Source organism: Rhinoderma darwinii, unplaced genomic scaffold, assembly GCF_050947455.1.
Source record: "Rhinoderma darwinii isolate aRhiDar2 unplaced genomic scaffold, aRhiDar2.hap1 Scaffold_514, whole genome shotgun sequence".
Classification (NCBI taxonomy): domain Eukaryota; kingdom Metazoa; phylum Chordata; class Amphibia; order Anura; family Rhinodermatidae; genus Rhinoderma; species Rhinoderma darwinii.
Window position 1 is genome coordinate 7,327 of NW_027464062.1, and position 20,479 is coordinate 27,805.

Genomic DNA, 20,479 nt, shown 5'->3' on the forward strand with positions numbered 1-20,479 from the left:
TCTATTTACAATAACACTACATGTATGAACATATATTAATTAAATTAATATATTTGTAAAGTTACCAGGAAAAAGCATAAGTAGCAAGAAGTAGCATATATATATATATATATATATATATATATATATATATATATATATAGAGAGAGATAATAAAGAATCGAAACTCAGTAATACTGGGATGTGATATCTTCAGATATGGACTGGAGTCTTATCGACTCCAGCAATTAATTTACGATAATCCAGAGCTCACAGTAAGTACAGTAGATCTATTAGAGGGATGTTAATATCCCAGAATATAAGCAATCACTGTAATTTATTCCCTCTGTAGATCAAAGTCTGTATCCCTCCTGAGACTATTGTTCGCATTCCTGATATATCGCTGCAATAAATAGTGCACCTTAAGCTGCATATATTAATGTGTATTGAAAATTAAAGTCAGCAGATATGTGATATTTTTACATAGGCTAGTTATATGATTACTGTATTACACATTAGCGTAAAGGACTCTTAATATAATATGCTATATATCAAGATGTAGTCGTACCTTGTTTGGGGACAGGATGTATGGTGGTCCTCCATTGGAGATGAATGACAACTGTCTCTGCAGCCATAGCAGCTCCTTCTGGGACTGCTTCAGCAAAAGCTCTACATCACTTGGCTTTTGACCCACTAATCCCTCCTGTATCAGAAGAAATAAAAAAGACATGCTGACATCGAAAACATCGAAAAATAAATGTGTATTTCAATTTACTGATTATCAGTGAACTTAGCCAATGCAGTAAATATTAGAAGAAATGAAAACTAGGAAATGGAAGTCTGGACACATTTTATAAGTGTCCCTGAAGTGATAATAGTAGGATATGTAACTTAGTTACTAACATCATTGATGTCTCCTGGTATAAAGGCTGTATATTAGATCTTTTATGTGGTTGTTAGCTGGAGAGGTTATATAATGTGTGTATATTCTGCATAAAAAGATAGACAAAGCTCTTACTACAATAATTATGTTTCTTATGTTCTAAACCTAAATTTGGCACTCTAGACTATTGGTACTTTCTAGAAACAAAGAGATGTCTGACCTAAATATGGCAGCAATTGATTTGAAGCCTAGACAAGTTTTAATTCTCCATATTGTAATATTTTGTCTGAAAACTTAATTTCTCAAGCCTGTGAATTTTAAGTTGCTGCTAATTTTCTGCATTTAGAAGTTTTCTCTTATTCAGCCCCTTATTTAGCTTATCAACCATATTTCCATACAATTGGGATTTACTCATTGTGCTGCTCCTCCTTTATGCTTTACAAATGTCTGACCTGTCGCCAACAGTTATTTGTGGGCTGTGGAGGTAGGTTATGCAACCATAATACACATTGAAGAGTGCAGAGTCACTAAAGGCCCTTTTACACGGGCCAATTATGGCCTGACAAATGTACTATAATTTACACCAGAAACTGGCATAAATTATAGCGCAAATCTATGCCAGCTTGTAGCTGGAGTAGATTCAACTTTCTGGTGCACGGACGACCCGTGATGCCCCTAATTTATTAAGAGGTGTGCACCTCCTAATAAACTAGACACATCTTACTCCAGCACTCTTTAGATTAAGACTGGCGTCTAAAAGGCCAGACTTAATAAATTCCCCCTAAAGGAATACCAGACACAGCTCCTGGACAGTCTAACCCAGCAGTTAAGATAGAGGATTACGCCAAAATGTTTTTACCTTCAGACATCCTAGTCTGGTCCTTAGCTCATCACACTCCACTTGCAAGAGCCGAATCTCTACTTCGCGCTCTGACTCTTTACTAGGACAGGGGGAAGGAGCCGGCCCTCCATTCACTGATCGCATGATGTCTCTTGTTGGTGGCGTCTTAGCCAATGTTGTAGAAGTTTTCTTCTGCTGTAATTATAAGCAGAATAGATGTCTTCTTACATGACATAAAGGTTTTACCACATCCTTGCTTTTCAGTTCACGGCAGCTCTCATAAATTATTTATGTAAGAGTCAATATATGAGCAAACAGAATAAAATAGATTTGAAAATAACACAAACATATTTAGAATGGTACAGACAGGAAAAAATGGAAATGGAGGAGAGACAGGAAGAGTCTCCATAGAGCCTGAGATGACATGTCTGATGTTGTTCATTAAAAACCAAACTGGATTTTTATATTCTAAACTGATGTTGGATTTTCAGGCTTTCTTGTTTGCTGCCATTACACATATGGAATTAGTTCTATTTCAAAAAATGACATACCAAATAACATATGCTCTTTAGTATTTTGGGCCAGATTTAAGGTAGGGCACATGAGGTATGTGCCCTGGGGCCTCCCCCACCCACTTTCTCTGATGGCCGTTTATTGATCATATCAAGCTAAGACGAGGTGGAGAGGTGCACAAAGAACACACAGAAAAGGCCATACTTACATAATGGGCAGGTAAAAACCCATTCCCAACAGGACACGGACAGGTCAGAAATGCTGCTGAAGGAGAGTGATCAGGTGCATTAAATAATAATAGCCACTCCCACTGGCCTTGAGGGGAGTGGCATGTGGTGCATGGGTATGGATGTGAAGTAAAGAAATAAATAGTGTATAATATACAAGTGGTAATACAATGTGTGAAATATAGGGGGCAGTATAGTGCAGATGGGTCAGGACTGTGAGTAGTAGATAAGGTTTAAGTGCAGTGTGTAAGAACATGGAGGGATAATGTGCGAGTCGTGAGGCACAGCATATATAGCCGAATAGCCACCTATTTGTAATGCCATGTTATTACATAGAGGGGGCTGCCCTGCTTGCTGTACTAGATAACAGCACACAATGCTCTCACAGCATTATAAGACCTGGCCGTGTCCTGAAAAAAATATATACGGTTTAAGTAACCATGGAAAAAAACATTGGGTATTTGGTAGTAATTTTGGCCCAAAAAAAGTGGTGTGGTGGGCACATTTGCGTGTTGCTTTCTCTTTTGAAGTCTAAGGGAGTCACTTGTTCGGTAGTCTCCATAACTTCCATAGACTTTAGTGGAGAGGACCACATGCATGCACTGCTACCTCTCCTATATGGGGCTGTAATGGTGGGGTCAGGTGGGATCTAATTCCAAATGGTAGGATAGGTGGGCCCACCAGCTTTTTTGCCCTCGGGCCTCCACTAACCTTGATCCGCCTCTTCCGGTGATTAAAGGTTGTTGAGATAATATAATACCATTCCATGTGTGCCCTGCTTACCCGCACAGGAACAATCAATACATAAACACTTTCTCCAGTTGGGCGATGGCACACTTTTTTTTAGATGTATCGCACAGAAAGCGCTGTATTACTGATAGTGCTGAATTCACCAGAAAGACAATGCTGTACACATATCTCTCCATCTATACAATAGGGGCTCTTATGGGACTGCATTTGGCTTTCACATTCTGTTAAAACTTGCAGTTCCTCAGCGAGTAGAGCTCTTCATTATTAAAATATCTGTATTACTGTTTGTAGAGTCAAAATGCAAATCGTATCTCTGCATCTCTATAGTAGGTGCGGTAGTGGGAATCCAAGTACCAAACAGCAGTAGATCTTTACAATTGTACTTTGGGCGAGTGGCTCTGCCGGCTGTTGTCGGATTAGTTTTAAAAGGATTGTCCCACAAAGACAACCCCTGTATCAAACCCCTTTTCAGATGGAAGCCGCTGTGGTAATCAGCTGATCTATGTGGGTATGGCTTCTCAAACCCTATAGATTTGTCGTACTACATACCAATTGTAACGTCTGTGGTCGCTGACCACGAACTCCTTCCATCTGGTCGACGCCCTTCTCTCCAGAGATGTCTGCACATGCGGCCATCCTGTTCCACAGTGACCACAAGGGTGCTCAGTCAGCCTTGGTGCGCACACTGGTGTGAGATTGAGCTGATTGTTTCCAGAGCACCCTGGACTATAAGAAGGGCTCTGCCCATGCCTATCTTGCCTGAGCCTTAATGTAGTTATCCTAGTATGTCTATGCAAATGGTCTAGTGTTTTCCAGTTCCCAGTGTTCCCCATTCCTGCTACCTGTAACCTATATCCTGTGCTATCCTGGTAAAGTGCCGAGTTGAGCTGAAGTCGTGCTGTGCTGTGTTCCATGCCTGTCCTGTTACACCACGACTGGCGCCTGCCTGCTGCCCAGTCCCAGCCAAGCCTGTCTTTCTGAGTTACCACAGGTACACTATACGAACTATTGACTGTGACGTGTGTCCTGTTGGCCAGCTGCCATACCATCAAGGCAGTACGGCCCAGTGGGTCAACGTACCCTTCGTGACACCAATCACATAAGTAGCCATCGGCTCGAGTCAGCTTTTTATCAGCGGATTTCAACTGTGGTCCAACCTCTGTAACGTTCATAAATGGACAGAGACTGTTTTTGTGAGACAGCCCTTTTATTAGCATAGTAAAAAGACTATGTACATCATAAGCATTGCAAGAATATTTAGTTATTTTAAAAGGACCAGCTTCCTCTAAGGACGTTTTTCCAGCTTTATTTTGAATTTTTTGCAAGACAATTTAGCCAAAAATTACAGAGAGGCAAACAAGCAACTAATCTCAATGACGCTCGATGGACCCCGATGTGGTTCATCTGAGTGTCCATTCTTTTTAACGTCAAGAATATCGGTGGATGCCGAGCCTTAGAGCACTAACTTGAAAAAAAAGCAACATTTTGTGTGAATTGTAAAATGTATAGATCTGTGATATTGCTATTAATATTGCCCATAAAATATAGGACCAGAAAGAGTATCAATACTAAAATTTTAGATTGGTACCAATAGTAAATTGCTACTTATCTCCTTCCTTGTTATCACTGAAGAATAGCGCACTGACTAGATGGAGATACTTGTCTGAATAAGTGAGAAAGCCTCTGCCCTTTGTGTTTGGAAAAATTGGCACTTGGTCTTGGATGTCTCAGTGAGTAGGTGAGCAAGTATGTGGGTGTCGAGATTGTGAGCACACAAGGTGCAATCACCCAGCCCTGTGTGTCCAGAGAAGTAAGTATGCAGGTGCATGCCTGTCTGTGATGCCTAGATTAGTGCCTGGCTGTATAGCAGTATGTGGGAACAATATAGCTCTGATAATTGGGCACTGTATGGCACTATTATGTAGAAAACGTTGGGCAGGGTTATTTACACCCTGTCACGGTTTATGGGTATGTGGACCCACTAGGCCGCACCGCCGTAGCAGGGAGGCAGCTGGCCAAACAACAGGGAACCCCAGCATTACAAAGTCCTGCACAAGGGTACCTGGATAGTCCAGACAGTGGCCGCAGCTCTGGCACAGATGGAGGTAACGCCAGATGTGGCGGATGACAGCAGGTGCCGCAGGTTGCGCCAGACGTGGCGAATCCCTCTGGATGTGGCAGATGACACAGGATGTGGCGGATGACACAGGACGTGGAAAACAACAACAGGTGCAGTAGACACGACTCCAACTAGTAGGCACAGGAACAAGAACACAGCACGGGATACAGGAACAGGTAACAGGGCACGGGTAACAAATAGAACGGGAAACACTAAGGGACCATTTGCAAGACAGACTTGGGATATACTAACAACACTCAGGTAAGGATCAGACGGACTGGGGACTTCTTATAGTCCAGGAAATCATGTGTGTTGATGATGATAATTTTCTTCATGTGCGCGCGCTGGCCCTTTAAGAGCCGGCACGAGCGTGCGAGCGCACCCTACGGGACACAGCGGACCGGAGCGGAAGTGAGTGCTGGCGTCTCCTGGGAAGGAGATTGGGACCAGCGCTCACATATCCATGACTGCGGGCGTCAGGAGGTGAGTAGACCCGACGGCCCGCGGCCATGGACGCTAAAGTATCCCCCCTCTTATGCCCCCTCTTCTAGGGGCCAGAGCGAGAGAGGAACTTCTTAACGAGAGCAGGGGCATCGAGGTTCTCCTCCGGCTCCCAGGTCCTCTCCTCAGGACCAAACCCTCTCCAGTCCATCAAATAGAAAGTCCTTCCTCCGGGGAGGACTTTTGTGCATTTGGCAGACAGAAGAAGAATTCTCCGATGGGGACACAGTTCTAAACTGGCTGGGCACCCTGGTGTTCGTAAAACCGGAGACCTGATTGCTCGTCACTTCTGGTGGCCCACGCTGCCCATCGATGTTGTGGACTTTGTCTCTTCTTGCATGGTGTGTGCTTCTAACAAGGTTACTCACTCCAAGCCTGCCGGCCTGCTTAAACCTCTGCCTGTACCCAATACCCCCTGGCAGCACATTGCGATGGACTTTGTCACTGACCTTCCTCCCTCAGCAGGATGCAACACTATCTTTGTAGTGGTGGACCGGTTCTCGAAGATAGCACATTTTATCCCGCTGACCGGCCTACCTTCTGCTCCCCGACTGGTGAGTCTCTTCATTTAGCACATCTTCCGCTTGCATGGCTTGCCCCTTCACATTGTGTCTGATCGGGGGTTATGGTTTACGTCGAAATTCTGGAGGGCTCTCTGTAAACTCCTGGATGTGAGATTGGACTTTTCCTCAGCCTTTCCTCAGTCCAATGGGAAAGTCGAGAGGATCAACCAGATCATGGAGAATTATCTCCGTCACTTCATCTCCTTACAGCATGTTTACTGGGTACAGCTTCTTCCATGGGCCGAATTCTCGTACAACAACCACACAAGCGAGTCCACTACTTCCACTTCGTTTTATATTGTGTACAGTCAACATCCTAGAGTCCCTCTTCCAGTGTCTACTACTTCTCAGGTACCCGCTGCTGACTCTGCATTTGGGGACTTTCTGCAAATCTGGCAACAGACCCGGTCCTCTATTTTGCTGGCTGTCAATCGCATGAAGCGAAAAGCGGATACAATAAGAAGAGACCCGCCTCAGTATCTTCCAGGTGCCAAAGTTTGGCTGTCCTCACAGAACATTCGTTCGAAGGTGCCTTCACACAAGTTTGCTGCCAGGTTCCTCGGTCCTTTTGAGATTCTGCAACAGATAAACCCTGTCTCCTATAAACTGTGGCTGCCTCCTACCCTCAGAATCCACAACTCCTTTCATGTGTCCCTCCTGAAACCAGTGGCCCTGAGCCGCTACAGCAAGTCTTCCTGTTCCACAAATGCTCCCAGCGGTTCTTCTGATGTGTTCGAGGTGAGGGAGATCCTGGACTGCAAACTTCAAAGGTTTGGCAGTGACAATACAGGACGGGTCTATGATACTTTGAAGGGACTCCACCGTGTCATCCGTGTCAAATGACCTAGACAGGGCATCAGCCTTCACATTTTTGTCAGCGGGACGGTAGTGGAGCACAAATTCGAAACGGGTGAAGAACAGAGACCACCTGGCTTGACGGGGATTTAGCCGTTGAGCAGACTGAAGGTAGGTGAGGTTTTGTGGTCAGTGTAGATCATGATGGGATGAGCTGCACCATCCAGCAGATGTCTCCACTCCTCCATAGCCAATTTGATGGCCAGTAGCTCCCGATCCCCAATAGAGTAATTGCATTCTGCATAAGAAAAAAGCATCGAGTTGTAGCCACATACTACTGCCCTTTCTTTGGAGCTCCTCTGGAACAGAAGTGCACCTGCACCAACAGAGAAGGTGTCCACCTCCAAAAGAACCTGCCGAGATACGTCAGGATGATGGAGGATCAAGGCTGAAGTGAAGGCTTTTTTGAGACTAATAAATGCGGACTCTGCCTCTGGGGTCCACACCTTGTCGTTCACACCCTTCTTGGTAAGGGTGGAAACAGGAGATGTCAGTGATGAGAAGTTTGGGATAAACTGCCGGTAGAAATTGGCGAATCCCAGGAAACGCTGTATGGACCTCAGGCCTTGAGGACGTGGCCACTCCAGGACAGCTCTCACTTTCTCAGAATCCATCTGGAGACCATGATCCGAGATGATGTAGCCCAGGAAGGGCAGAGAACTCCTCTCAAAGATGCACTTCTCCAGCTTGGCGTATAAACTATTCTCCCTTAATCGTAGTAGGATTTGACGGACATGCCTCCGATGAGTCGTCGGATCTGGTGAGAAAATCAAAATATCATCGAGATAAACAACAACACAGATATAGAGGAAATCTCGGAAAATATCATTAACAAATTCCTGGAAGACGGCGGGAGCATTACACAGTCCAAATGGCATCACCAGGTATTCATAGTGCAGGGTCGAAGGGATCCGTCTTTTTTTTTAACGAAGAAGAACCCAGCCCCGGCTGGGGAGGAAGACTTTCGTATGAAACCCCTCTCCAAATTCTCCTTGATATAGGCCGACATGGATAGAGACTCTGGCAAGGAGAGAGGATATACTCGGCCACGGGGGACAGAGACATTAGGAACCAGTTCAATGGGGCAGTCATAACTTCGATGTGGAGGCAGCGTCTCAGCCTCCCTTTTGCTGAAGACATCTGCAAACTGAGTGAACCTGGGGGGCTGTCCCGCCAATGACTGAGGTAGAGGAGGCTGGACAGGATGGATCTGCAACAGACAATGACCAAGGCACTTGGAGCCCCATTGGAGAACCTCTCCGGAATTCCAGTCCAGGACTGGGGCATGCAGTCTAAGCCAAGGCAGGCCCAGCAGAACAGGACTGATGGCCTTGGGCAAAAGAAGGAAAGAAATTAGTTCAGAATGAAGGACTCTAACCTGGAGCTTCAACGGCTTGGTTTTAGAAACTATGGGACCAGACAGAGGCAGTCCATTCAAAGAGGCAACAGCCAAAGATGTCTCCAGGGGAACTATGGGCAACTGGAGATGATCCACTAGCTCCTTATGGATGAAGTTTTCCGCAGACCCAGAGTCAAGATAGGCAGAAACTTGATGCATCCTCTCACCGTATACTAGGGTCACAGGAATAGTCAGCTTGGAACAGAATGCTTTATGAGGTACCGTTCCACCTAGGGTTGTCTCTCCAACCAATCCTAAGCAATGGGGTCTCTCTGGTCTCTGGGGACACAGACGCACAATATGGCCTCCGAGGCCGCAATACAGACAAAGTCCAGAAGTGCGTCTGCGTTGTTTCTCCTGGATAGACAATTTGACATGGTTCATCTGCATAGGATCCTCTGGTGGGACGACTGAGGAGGATAGTAAGTATTACTGGAAAGTAGAATCCAGCCTAGGAAGTTCTCTCTCCTGGAGAACCTCTTGGGAATGCTCCCAGATCCTTATGTCAACTCGGGTGGCAAGTAGGATAAGATCGTCCAGGGTAGATGGCAGATCACGAGTGGCCAGCTCGTCCTTAATCCCAGAAGACAGTCCCTGCCAGAATGTGGCCACCAAAGCCTCGTTGTTCCAGGTTAACTCAACAGCCAGGATACGGAACTGAATGGCATACTCGCCCACGGAGAGGTCTCCCTGGTGTAGGATCAGCAGAGATGCAGCAGCCGAAGAAACTCTCCCAGATCCTCAAAGATCAAGCGGAAGGTCCATAAGAAGCACTGCAAGTCACGCGTCTCTAGTCCCTGATGTTCCCACAGAGGATTTGCCCATGCCAGGGATTTGCCAGTAAGGGGAGAGATGATGAACGCGATCCTGACGTCATTCGAAGATAAGGACCTGGCATGTAGTCTGAAGTGGATCATGCACTGATTCAAAATACCCCTGCAGGTCCTCGGGTCTCCGTCATAGCGTGGAGGTAGCGGCAAGATGCACAGGGGATCGGCACTTGTACAGACAGGAAATGTAGCAGGAGGAACAGCAGGAATGGGTGCAGTGACGACTGTGGTTGGAGCAAGCAGCCGATGGGCAATGGCGTTCACCGACGGGAGGAGTTACATAGTTACATAGTTAGTACGGTTGAAAAAAGACACATGTCCATCAAGTTCAACCAAGGGATGTGAAAGGGGAAGTAAAAAATTTCTACACATAGGAGCTAATATTTTTTTGTTCTAGGAAATTATCTAACCCCTTTTTAAAGCCATCTACTGTCCCTGCTGTGACCAGCTCCTGCGGTAGTCTATTCCATAGATTCACAAAGTTGGTCTTGCTGTTACTGGAGGTCTTGCATCTCGGCCAGCACGGCTTGTGTCGTCAAGGTCTCAGGTTGACCAGCGGGGTCCATGGCCTGAGCGTACTGTCACGGTTTATAGGTAAGTGGACCCACTAGGCCGAACCGCCGTAGCATGGAGGCTGCTGGTCAAACAACAGGGAACCCCAGCAATACAAAGTCCCGCACAAGGGTACCTGGATAGTCCAGACAGTGGCCGCAGCTCTGGTACGGATGGAGGTCGGTGCAGCAGGTAACGCCAGACGTGGCGGATGACAGCAGGTGCCGAGGTTGCGCCAGACGTGGCGAATCCCTCTGGACGTGGCAGATGACACAGGACGTGGTGGATGACACAGGAAGTGGCAAACAACAGCAGGTGCAGTAGACACGACTCCAACTAATAGGCATAGGAACAAGAACACAGCACGGGATACAGGAACAGGTAACAGGGCACGGGTAACAACTGGAACGGGAAACACTAAGGGACCATTTGCAAGACAGACTTGGGATATACTAACAACGCTCAGGCAGGGATCAGACGGGATGGGGCCTTCTTATAGTCCAGGAAATCATGTGTGTTGATGATGATGATTTTCTTAATGTGCGCGCGCTGGCCCTTTAAGAGCGGGCACGAGCGTGCACGCGCACCCTACGGGACACAGCGGACCGGAGCGGAAGTGAGCGTGGCATCTCCTGGGAAGGAGATGGGGACCAGCGCTCACAGATCCATGGCTGCGGGCATCAGGAGGTGAGTAGACCCGACGGCCCGCGGCCATGGATGCTACACACCCTACATGACACTGTTATGTGGATATGGTTTTTCACTGTTACTTGTGTAGTGTATGACACTATTATTTGGACATTATTTGACATTATTATTTGCACGCTACATGTACAGTTATTTCGACTTTGGGTGGCCACACGAAATATTGATTTGATTTAGATTTTTCTTCTGTTCATTCCCTTTGCATTTTGTTAATTGATAAAAAAAAACTATTATTAAAACTTCTATTTTTTAAAGCATTCCAACTTTGCAGCATTTTTCCACAACTGCCTAAACGTTGGCACAGTACTGTATATGATTAAAATAATGGGTTCAGCTTATTATCCTTTAAACTGGGAAATGTAGATGCCTCTTATGGTTGGCTTTATGTATTAGTATTACTGTAATATTATTATACTGTATATGTAATAAAGCAAACACATTCGCAACGGCCACGTCAGCATAAAAAATAGCATTAGGGATAGAACCAGACTAAATCTTTGCTTCAGATAAAGAAAAAAAAAAAGCTATGTATGATAGTATATAGCATTGACCTTCTCAAGCGTTGTCCTGCTGCCTTCACTGCATAAATCCAATCTGTTCCACAATGGTAAATAGGGATACATAATCTTCGACAGTAGCTATGTAATTTGAGACACATAGTAGTGAATGGAAACTCAGTATCAAATTGTATTGTATGGGCAGGTGCTCTGTTTTTAGGAAATCTTTATTTCCATAGATTTAATTGAACAATGTACATCTTCCCTAGCATAATGGTAAGTTTTAGTGTTCAGGACCTCAGAAAAATTATATTATGTAGTCAAAATAGATTATTTCCATTGAAAGCTGTCGAAACCTACGTGTTACACATGCCATAGATGTTCACACTTGCAGAAACACATACACAGAACTCCTATAAATTCCCATACGTATGTTTGCAAATCAATATTAATTACTCTGAGTCGCACAGTGTAACATATTGAAGCTGATCAATGGCAGTTAATATCAATTTAAGCTTTAATAAGCAGAAAAAAAACGTTTAGGGTCATGATTAAACTTGACTTTACAGTTAAAAGCCCTAAGGCTTCACTTAAAAAACACACAGGATTTTCAGAATTGTGATACTAATTTTAAAAGTAACAATTCCCCTCTCTTTCCATTACTGCTATCAAAGAAATAAAGTCTTATAAATTCTTAAGTCTAAAGACAACAGGGTTTCTTTATGATGTGAAACAGGTTATATGTCATGATCTTTTCTGTTCTTTATGTTGTATTCTAAGCCCTTATTCACACGACAGGGTTTCCCGGCCGGGTGACGGCCGTTTATAAAACGTTTGTCACCTGGCTGCAGTAGGAACAATAGACCCCTAATGGGGCTATTCACACGACCAATTTTTTTGACGGGCCAGGAAAACCGGGCGTCAAAAAATGGGACATGCCCTATTTTCGGCCGTTCACCCGGCCGCCCAGCTCCCATAGAAGTCTATGGGGCCGGGTAATACACGGCCATCACCGGAATGTATCACGAGTGACGGCCATGTCTACCGTTGCTCGCTCTCGCCTCACAGCGCAGAGTGCATGTGAGGAGGAGTAGTTTATACCATTCGGACGAATGGCTGTACGCTGGAGGTAAGTTTCTACACTGTATGGCAGGGCCCGGGTGTACAGCAGGTGGAAGGGAGCACTGCTGTGGCTCCCTTCCCCTGCTTGTTTTAAAAGCGCCCTAGCCCGGCGACACCTCCCATGGCCGATGGCGCCGCTAGCAGCTGCTGCGGCTGCTACTGCTGTAGCAACGCCACTATAGCAGAGCAGGGAGGTATCTCCCTGCTCTGCAATGTGCTAGCCCCACTTTAGCTCCCTGAAGGAGCAGAATCCCTGTGTGTTCGGGGATTCCACTCCTGGACAGAGCGCTTGATGTCTCTGTCCATATATGGACAGTGAAATCAGGGGAAACTCCTGAAGCGGAATCCCCGAACACTCTGTGACCGGGGATTCCACACCAGGCGAAGCCAGTAACGTTCAGTATCCATAAATGGACACAGACGACAGGGGCTTTTCCTGAAGTGGAATCACCGGCCACATGGGGATTCCCCTTCAGGAGTTGCCCCTGATGTCACTGTCCAGATCGGCCCGGAACGGGTGCAAAACGAATGCAAACCGGCCGGGAAAAACGGCTGATTTTATCGGCCGATACTCGGGCTCGGTTGGGACCCTGTCGTGTGAATAAGGCTTTAGTGTTGCTCAACTATGAGCACATTCTATGTGATCTTTTTGTCTGTTAAAAACAAAATTTGAAAATTTGTCAATAAAAATTATGTTTTAAGAAAAAGACAACAGGGTTTATCAGTGTTGTCGGTATCCATTAAAAAATGGATCTGACATACAGCAGATGTCATGGCTTTATAAATGAAATCCATGCTGCTAGTATGAACAGAGCCTTAGTAGGTATTTTAGTTTTCCCTTGACATGCTTGAAACACAGGCGGTTGTGGATGTTACTTTAATTGGAATGACAATTATGATCTTAGACATGGGGAAGAAAAATAAAATTAGGCATCTCGCATAGTATAGAAATATACCCACTTTTGAAATGATATTAATTTTACATGGATTTTTATCATGCTATTTGAAAAAAATCCTCCCTTTCACAGAGTACAGGCACTGTATTCTAAACATGTACTCTGCTGATGGTAGCAGGATAGCAGCTGCAGGGGATTTGAATTTACCCAAAACTGCCCTGCTCTATTAACCAAACCACGTTCTTTCATAAAGAGATCAATTTGGTTGAAATAAAATATTAGGAAATTGCTGATAATGAACCTATTTCTTTAAATTGGCCAGATAATGCAGATGGTAAAAGGAAACAAGAATAGCCTATGTGATCTCCCTCTATGTAGCATTGTGGTTTGTCTGCGTCCTGCCGGGTGGTGTTATACCTGCCCTCGTGTGTAAGTATGGCCTGTTCAGTGATTTTAAAGTAATATAGTTCTTTTTCAGTGATTTGTTTGATAAATAGGAGTATAGGGACTCACAATACGATGAGGACCCTTGACGCGGGTTGCGAGCTTGCGTATTTTGGCCAAAATATTAACCAATACCTCACGTTTGTTATTGATATTTATCGTGTATCATGGATATCTTTTCAGGATGCAGCCAGGTCTAGTGCATGGGGGAGAGTGATTTGTCAGTATATTGGAAGGTGCTGGGCAGCCCGTCCTGTCTAATATTATGGGCGTGACTAATACGCTGTATGCCAGCATGGTGCACTACATGTAACCGTGTGACTGACATTCTTATAAAAGCTACATAGAGGTAGAATACACAGGAGATTACACATGGATATCTTTTCAGGAGGCAGCCAGGTCTAGTGCTGGGGGAGAATGGTTTGTCAATATATTGGAAGGTGCTGGGCAGCCCACCTTGTCTAATATTATGGGCGTGACTAATAGGCTGTATGCCAGCATTGTGCACTACATGCCCCCATGTGACTGACATTCTTATAAAAGCTACATAGAGGTAGAATACACAGGAGATTACACATGGATATCTTTTCAGGAGGCAGCCAGGTCTAGTGCTGGGGGAGAATGGTATGTCAGTATATTGGAAGGTGCTGGGCAGCCCGCCTTGTCTAATATTATGGGGGTGACTAATAGGCTGTATGCCAGCATGGTGCACTACATGCCCCCATGTGACTGACATTCTTATAAAAGCTACATAGAGGTAGAATACACAGGAGATTACACATGGATATCTTTTCAGGAGGCAGCCAGGTCTAGTGCTGGGGGAGAATGGTATGTCAGTATATTGGAAGGTGCTGGGCAGCCCGCCTTGTCTAATATTATGGGCGTGACTAATAGGCTGTATGCCAGCATGGTGCACTACATGTAACTGTGTGCCTGACATTCTTATAAAAGCTACATAGAGGGAGAATACACAGGAGATTACACATGGATATCTTTACAGGATGCAGCCAGGTCTAGTGCTGGGGGAGAATGGTATGTCAGTATATTGGAAGGTGCTGGGCAGCCCGTCTTGTCTAATATTATGGGCGTGACTAATAGGCTGTATGCCAGCATGGTGCACTACATGTAACCGTGTGACTGACATTCTTATAAAAGCTACATAGAGGGAGAATACACAGGAGATTACACATGGATATCTTTTCAGGATGCAGCCAGGTCTAGTGCTGGGGGAGAGTGATTTGTCAGTATATTGGAAGGTGCTGGGCAGCCCGCCTTGTCTAATATTATGGGCGTGACTAATAGGCTGTATGCCAGCATGGTGCACTACATGTAACCATGTGACTGACATTCTTATAAAAGCTACATAGAGGGAGAATACACAGGAGATTACACATGGATATCTTTACAGGATGCAGCCAGGTCTAGTGCTGGGGGAGAATGGTATGTCAGTATATTGGAAGGTGCTGGGCAGCCCGCCATTTCTAATATTATGGGGGTGACTAATAGGCTGTATGCCAGCATGGTGCACTACATGTAACCGTGTGACTGACATTCTTATAAAAGCTACATAGAGGGAGAATACACAGGAGATTACACATGGATATCTTTACAGGATGCAGCCAGGTCTAGTGCTGGGGGAGAATGGTATGTCAGTATATTGGAAGGTGCTGGGCAGCCCGCCATTTCTAATATTATGGGGGTGACTAATAGGCTGTATGCCAGCATGGTGCACTACATGCACCCATGTGACTGACATTCTTATAAAAGCTACATAGAGGGAGAATACACAGGAGATTACACATGGATATCTTTTCAGGATGCAGCCAGGTCTAGTGCTGGGGGAGAATGGTTTGTCAGTATATTGGAAGGTGCTGGGCAGCCCGCCTTGTCTAATATTATGGGTGTGACTAATAGGCTGTATGCCAGCATGCTGCACTAAATGCACCTATGTGACTGACATTCTTATAAAAGCTATACTTGTGTGCAATGATAATACTAAGCAGCCGCCCCCCTCACGAATAGTAGGCGTAAGAGTGGGTGTTCATCAGTATTTTGCACCTGTGTGATCTCCCTCCATCATTGTGGTTTGTCTACATCCTGCCGGGAGGTGTTATACCTGCCCTCAGGAAAAAAGAGGGTAAAAGGAGAGCCAATATTCTGGCCTTCCAAGGTTAAAAAAAATAACCTATCATTTTCAACTAATAGCATTATGAATCTCTAACACCTGTACTTGGCAGACTATTGCCATAACTGCACTTAGTAGGTTGTACTATATCTGTAGTAAGCAAAAAATCTTTAATCTAGACCAAAGTTAGTATTGTTCGGATTTTGGGCAGGAAAATCATGAAGACTCTTTACATGAAAGCATGTAGAAAAGTCAATTGTTTGCAGATTTCACTAGCTTTACACAAGCAAATAATTGTAACTTGGTTTGTTCATTTATCTATAAAGACCAGAGCACACTAGAAATAAGATTGTCATAAGTCTAAGCCCTGAAATTTCCACAACAGTTTATTTGCTAAAAAGTTAAAAACGAAATAAAATAGGAAAAAAAATTAAAAAAAATTAAAAAAGAGAAAGATCCCTTCAATGGGATTCCCTATGCAAGCATTTTGATCATTACTTCTTTGACAAAATGAAGTAAATTAAATTGACTCAAATCATTAAATCTTGATGGCGCTTGACTCTTATGATTAATTTATGTCATAAAAGATGCTAAATAAAGCAACAAAGTATTTTAACAGAACGACAAGATTTTTCCACCTATGTATTTACTGGAAACACTTCAATTTTGTGAGGCTGTTCAGCAGTCAAAATAGATTTCCGCTAGGCAGACCTTCAAGATGCAGAAGTATAAACTTGTAGTTATTTGCACTGACCATTGAGGGGTATTTGTGAAACACAGCTCCTACTACCCATGCTCACAACAAGAAGCCTAGTCACTCGGTGGACCAGCCTTGTAAACCCAGCCATTTCTACCTACCACTTCTTATTTTCCAGTTAAGTCAACCCTTCCACCATGTCCTATTAGGAGAGATTATAGAGAGGGTGTCCATCTTAACTAAAGTTAAGAGCCACGTCTAGTGTAGCTTTTTAATAGAGGACTTGAGACCTCCACTGACTAAAAAAAAATAAAAAATTATAATTGGTCTAATTCATTATTATATTAATCACAAAGCTGAGGGGATGGTATTTATTATGTATTTACCTATAGTGCATTTTTAGGCTTTTATCATATGCATTGGTATAACAATAGTTGGTGCTTACAATACACAATAGGCATCTCCCTTATTACATTTTCAATTACATATTTCTGTATACCTGTAAACTTGGCAGATCATCATGGTTATATCTCAAAGGGTACCTCCTGTTACATACATATTTAGAAATAAAGCAGATCTTGCCTTTTTTTTAGATTAGCCTGCAAGTTAGTAATATTAGACACCGTGCCGTGATACTTGGAAAATCACTTCATATACAGAGGGTCATGGCAACACCCCTGCATAGAATGTACTGTATATTCAATTTGAATACTTGCCACAACTGGCACCTATTCATATGAATAGAAAATATATAGTAATCTGTGTTCAAAATACATACAGATTATTACTAAGAACCCTGTGTGACTACAGTGATTTTCACAGAAAGGGTGCCAGGAGCCAAATGGGGTAAATTTAAGAGTTACCATGAAGGCTAAAGAAGAATAAAATATGCACAGAAGACTTTACCTGTTTGAGTTATTGCCAATTTACGTAAATTCTCTCACAGTTAGTGACATCTGAGTCTTACACATGTGAACCTTTATACGACAATTACCTATATTTGTTAATCATTGAAACGAGCTACAATCATTATTATATTTTTATTTGTTTCGATATGTCCAAGTTTGATTATTTTGTATGAACCACAACTATCTGATGATAAACAATTGTCCTGTTACATGTGGGCACGTTGAATCAGTTGAGTTTCTTGTCTTAAACAAAAAGTAAAAATAATTTTTTTTTGTAAAATCTCCTAATGATCAAAATTCATACAGTGGTTTTATACGTTAAAGTTTGAGTTTAAACACTACGTCTCTAGCTGTTAGGTCTGCCTCACATAATCGTTTCATGATCTCGAAGGACGAATCCAAGCCCATCCTTAATATACAGCTCAGGGGCGTAGCTAAAGGCTCATGGGCCCTGGTGCAAGAATTCAGCTTTGGCCCCCCTACAACTCCCCAACACCAGAAGACCCCTGCCGCGCCTATGGCCAGCCGGCTTGCCCAACAGCCCCCCAGTATACTTCCCCCCCATAGCCACCCCCACACAGTATAATGCCCCCCGTAGCTGCCCCATACAGTTTAATGCTCCCCATAGCTGCCCCAATACAGTATAATGCTCCCTGTAACTGCCCCATACAGTATAATGCTCCCCATAACTGCCCCTATACAGTATAATGCTCCCCATAGCTGCCCCCACACAGTACAATGCTCCCATAGCTACCCCCCACACAGTATAATGCCCCAATACAGTATAATGCCCTCCATAGCAGACCCCATACAGTATAATGCCCCATAGCGGCCCCATACAGTATAATGCCTCCATAGCTCCCACATACAGTATAATGCCCCCCATAAATGCCCTCATACAGTATAATGCCCCAATACAGTATAATGCCCCTCATAGCTGCCCCTACACAGTATAATGCCTTCCTTAGCTGCCCCACACAGTATAATGCCCCCATACAGTATAATGCCCTCTTTAGCTGCCCCCACACAGTATAAAGCCCACATAGCTGTCTCCGTACAGTGTAATGCCCCCATAGCTGCCACCATATCAGCCCCCTGACAGTATAATGTCCCTCATAGCTGCCACCATATCAGCCACCCAGACAGTATAATGCCCCTCATAGCTGCCACCATATCAGCCTCCCATACAGTAATGCCCCTCATAGCTGCCACCATATCTATCAGCCCCCCTCCTTATACAGTATAATTCCTCCATATGTGCATAATAGAAAAATAATAAAGTTACTTACCCATCCCCGTTCCCACGACGGGTGGAGGAGATCCTTCTCCTCCTTTGCCCTGTGTTATAAGTGACTCAGCGCAGACAGGCGCGATGATGTCACTAAATCGCGCCTGTCTGTGCCGAGCCGCTAATAGCTCATGGCAGTTAATACTGGAGGAAGGAGCCGTCAGCTCCTTGCTCCAGGATTAAATTCAACTGGATCTGCGTCCTGAGGATGCAAATAGAGTTGGAAGCAGGACTTCGGTGAGTGGTTCGCGAACCCCGGAGGTCTTCACACGACCCCCCCAGGGGGAGTGCGACCCACAGTTTGTAATGCATTGTGTCGTGCAGTTTATGTTTACTGTGGAGAGAGTGGAGGGGGGGCTGTAATTTAAAGCCTCCCTCTCCTCTCTCCACCGCAAACACAGACAGTACAATACAACAGACAGTACAGTACAATACAATATAACACACATACATTACAGGCCCCCTCTGCAGCTCACCTGCAGTCTTCCATGCTTTTCCGCATCGGCTCTTCCACAGTGGCTGGAATGCCCCCTCTCGTGACATCACAGTCACATGGTTCACTGAGTGTACCATGTGACTGTGACGTCTAAACAAACCATGCCCGTAACCAGGAAGTGCCGGCATCACAACACATACAAACTTTGTATTCGCGCGCTGCGTGGCAACGGGGGCCCTGCGGGCCCCCCAGGCTTGTGGGCCCGGTCGCAACTGCGACCACTGCGACCCCGATAGCTACGCCACTGATACAGTTCCTACACTGACCCGAAATATACTAGTGTGAAACAGGATATAATCCATAGATATTGTCGGTCTAGGGAACAGCGGCGTAGCTGTAGGGGTCGCAGCAGTCGCAGTTGCGACCGGGCCCCTAAGCCTGGGGGGCCAACGGGCCCCCGTTGCCATACCATATGCTTCCTAAATCAATCTTCTGTGCCGTGAAGCCGGCACTTCCTGGTTACGGTCACATGGTACACTTAGTGTACCATGTGACCGTGTTGTCACGTGACACGTCTTCCAGACAGAGCAGTGGAAGAGTCGGTGTGGAGGACTCCAAGTAAGCTGCAGTCTGTAATGTAATGTAATGTATTGTGTTGTGTTGTAATGTATTGTGTTGTAATGTAATGTAATGTATTGTGATGCCTTGTAATGTATTGTGCTGTTTGCGGTGGAGAGGGGGTGCCCGTTAAATCACAGCCCCCCCTCCCCTCTCCACCGCAAACTGCACAATACAACACAATACAGTATAGTAACACATGAATATATGAGAGCGGGGCTGCGGCTGTGTAATACAGTCATTGCCCCACTCCTGAGTCCTGACATGTGCGCGCCGTCAGGATGATACGATGCGGCCGGCGCTGCACTAATGATATGCGGCACTGAAGACAGAACATGGTGGGTGCACTACAAAACACCCCCATGTTCTGTCTTCAGTGCCTGAACCACCGCTTATTAGTGCAGCACCGGCCGCATCACCTCTTGCTGACCGCACGCGTCAGGAGCGAGGCAGTGACTGTATTACACAGCCGCAGCCCCGCTCTATAACCGCGGAGATCAGAGAAACCTCTCATCTCCGCCGCTATTCTCCTGAATGCTGCGATCAAAGCTGACTGCAGCATTCAAGAGGAAAGTGAGAAGGGGGATGCCCCTGGATCGCATCACAGGAATCCCTGTGACGCGATTGAGGGACATACCATATATGGGCAGACAGCCCAGGGTCCATTTTAGGACCCCAGGGCTGTCTTACCATATTTCCTGTTGTTAGGGCATACTTGGGTATGTCCTAAC

General features: G+C 45.0%; 1 long non-coding RNA gene across 1 annotated transcript in view; it reads right to left on the reverse strand.

Moving 5' to 3' along the window:
• Positions 1-595: 595 nt before the first annotated feature.
• The window catches only part of LOC142721108 (uncharacterized), a 44,524-nt gene continuing 24,640 nt past the window's right edge, over positions 596-20,479 (reverse strand). The window contains exons 2-3 of the long non-coding RNA XR_012873863.1: positions 1,722-1,898; positions 596-682 (exon numbers count right to left, since the gene is read on the reverse strand). This is a non-coding gene — a long non-coding RNA (uncharacterized LOC142721108). The remainder of the gene's footprint in view (positions 683-1,721; positions 1,899-20,479) is intronic.